Consider the following 3,279-nt stretch of genomic DNA (forward strand, 5'->3'; position numbering starts at 1 on the left):
ACCTGGGAAATATTTAGACCATCTTCTGTCAAGATGATTTGTTGACTAGACATCCAGGATCAGTGATTGTGATAGTTCTTACATCTGAGAAGTAATCGACAGCTTTGAACGAGATCGAAAGAACCTTTGAAATCCCTTTCTCGTGTAGTTGAACACAATATTCAATATTTTCACTTCTTTGGTATATTAGTTGTTGAAATCACTGACGAAAAAAAATAAAGCTTTGAAAAATTAACCACGCGTTATGACAAAGAAATGTAACGTTAATAGATATTCAGGTGAATAGTCATGTGTATTCTGTTACGTTATTATTTAATGACTGTAGCACGTGACAGTTTGAACTGTTGTACGGTTCTATTAAAATTTTTCCACCTTTATGATGCAAGATAAACGTAGTTTTTTTCTTTATTTATCCGTACGTGAAAAACATAAGTTACAAAATATCAGCTTATATTATTAGTGACATGCATTCCTTCAGGACACGAGGAACTGTGTTCCATCAACTGGTGACTTTTTTTTCAACTTAGAGCGTACTTATAGGTTATGAAGCGTTCCTGGGGAAGCTGTAATGCCAGATATTGAGCAATAAAAGATACATTCTCGAGTCAGAGGTCGTTATTTTACCTATTTTAGAAGACATGTCTAGTATTAAACTCGAGTTAGTGTTAAATATGTTAAAAATAAAATATCTGAGGATGTTTTTATGATAAACACATGCCTTTTAAACTTACGACCGTTTTACGAATTAACGAGTCTATGTCTAAAAAGAGCAACTGACGACCTTCTGAGGAAAACGTAAACTATCATGGTTACTACTGAGAAAATCTGGAAATTGAGACGCATGCTCAGAAGCTTTAAATGCAACAATAAATATCGTCGACATACCTACGATGAAAGGAAATACAATTTTCTGGTAATGAAACTGAGGAGTTTTTAAAACGCATGTTTAGGAAACTGAACACAGTTTTAACTATCATGACGTACCAGATAAGCGCTTGGAAGTATAATTTATTCTAGAGCGATGTTGGGGAAAAGATACTTTGAACTATGACACTTTAAATTTCTTAATTCACGTGAATCTACAGAGTTGTTTACTGAAGTATATTCGTTATTAGTTATTTTTCCAGGTATTCAATAATTTGTTTCTGCGTTTGAATGGTCGTAAGTACCTGTGTTCAAACTATTGGTCTAAAGTTAACATCCTGCTTAATAAACAACTGATGATCTGTTATTAAAATTTTCTTCAAATGTTAATCATATTTTGAGACATTTTTATAATTGTAATGGGATCATGATTTATCTTTTCGCGGTTATTTGCTTCTTTCTTAATAACTACGGATATATGTGTATCGTCTGATTTATCCAATACAACTGAACTGTTTCCTTTATGAAGGCTGTATTATCGCTATAGTCTTGTTTTTACTATGACTTTTTAAGACCTGAAATCCTTCCGTTCTAAAATTTAATAACCTATACATTGAATTCTTATTAATTAAAGAAGTCAAAAAGGTTACTGAAGAATTTGGTGCTTCTAGATCATAGAAGGCTGCTCAGATAACAACTGAAGTAACTGCTCAGAAATTTAAAAATGATAATCTTCAAAGTGCTATTTTTTTATTAGGTATGGTGATTTTTACCCAACGAGCCAAACCTTTTTTTCTTTCTAACGCGGGACCAAGATAATTAAAACTAACATTATCACTGTAATAAGTGGATGGATTATTTGCTCGATGTCGTCTCAGAGCTAATTTAATTTGTGTTTTGTTATTCTGCACATTAATCAAGTTGTGTTTTAATAAGGAACAACCTTATGCGTATTGACATTCTGAGGATATAGGTAGCTTATCATTTATTTAATTAAAAAATTCTCCTTTAATTGAATTAAACTATTGGGAATTTAAAATTTAAGAATTTTGGTACAACATTATGAGATTTTACAAAAAATGTAGTCCCCAGTGGCACAGCGGTATATCTGCGGACTTACAACAATAGAAACCGAATTTCGATACTCGGTGGGCAGAGCACAGACAGCCCACTGTGTAGCTTTGTGCTGAACTACAAACAAACAAAATACAAAAATTTAATCGAGTCTTAAATTGTAAGTCTCAGATTTCTGTTCTTAAAATTGGGCTAAACAAGATCTTGTTTGTTCTTAAGTACAAATTACACAATATGCTATATGTGCCGAGCCCATCGCATGGATCGAACCCTGAAGTTTTGCCTTAGAAGAGCTCAAGCTTATCGGTGAGTCACCACAGGTCGTTAAAGTCAACACTTAAAAAAAACGAGCTTTACTATTTACATATTTGATGCCATATGTCAACAAAATACTATCTATAAAATGTAAATTTATAAATATATTTTAAAACTAACTTCAAACTAGGCTAAAGTTTCTATTTTTCTGTTTGTTTGTCTGTTTTAGAGTAAATCCTCATTGAATTATCTACGGTGACCCCGCGGGTAGTCGAACCCCTGATTTTAATGTTGCATTTTCTTACGTAAAACATTAGTTAAACAATAATTAAAACGAGGAAATTTATCTTGAAGATTCTTCATTTTCTAATACATAGCAAATGGTTTTGTTCTGGTTTTTTGTTGCATGAATAAAATAACCATAAAAATTAGCAAAAAAAAAAACTTACAAATTAAATAAAGGTCACATAAGAGTAAGTAAAACATAAGTGCTGAAAACATAATTTTTACTCGATTTGTTTAAAAAGTATAACCTTCCTGCATCAGGAGGTCCTAAGTGTTTAATTGGACGCAAGCTTTCAATAGATACTCTGTGAAGGCAGTAGCGCCAGGCCGAAAGTTAACTGTACCACATATGTTCACTTAAATAAGCAGAACACCCCCATACAACTTAAATGTATGCAACATATACAACAAAATATATGTCATTATAACGTGCAATAAGAGTGCATTTCATTTCTTGATATCGATTGTAGAAATTGATTCTTATACGGAGACAGAATACACGTATCTTTCAGTGTTGTTTATCAGTCCGCGTCTCCTTGTTGAAGTCATTTCTGTTCAACCGCTAGATTCACGCTACAGAACGTGTAAACATCAAAGCGACAACCAAGTTAAGTGTATTGATGCATGACTTATGTAAGAGTGACGTAGTTGTCCATTTTAATTATTTTGCAAGTTTATACCAGGCCAATGACTAAAGCAGTTTATACCGGGCTGATGACTGAAAAAGTTTATACCAGGCCAATGACTAAAGCAGTTTATACCGGGCTGATGACTGAAAAAGTTTATACCAGGCCAATGACT

At 32.9% G+C, this 3,279-nt stretch overlaps 1 protein-coding gene across 1 annotated transcript in view; it reads left to right on the forward strand.

Moving 5' to 3' along the window:
• Positions 1-3,279, forward strand: part of LOC111083537 — a 15,143-nt gene that overhangs the window by 4,794 nt on the left and 7,070 nt on the right. The window lies entirely within an intron of this gene.

The sequence above is a fragment of the Limulus polyphemus genome, unplaced genomic scaffold (genome assembly GCF_000517525.1).
Source record: "Limulus polyphemus unplaced genomic scaffold, Limulus_polyphemus-2.1.2 Scaffold9986, whole genome shotgun sequence".
In the NCBI taxonomy this organism is placed as follows: Eukaryota; Metazoa; Arthropoda; class Merostomata; order Xiphosura; family Limulidae; genus Limulus; species Limulus polyphemus.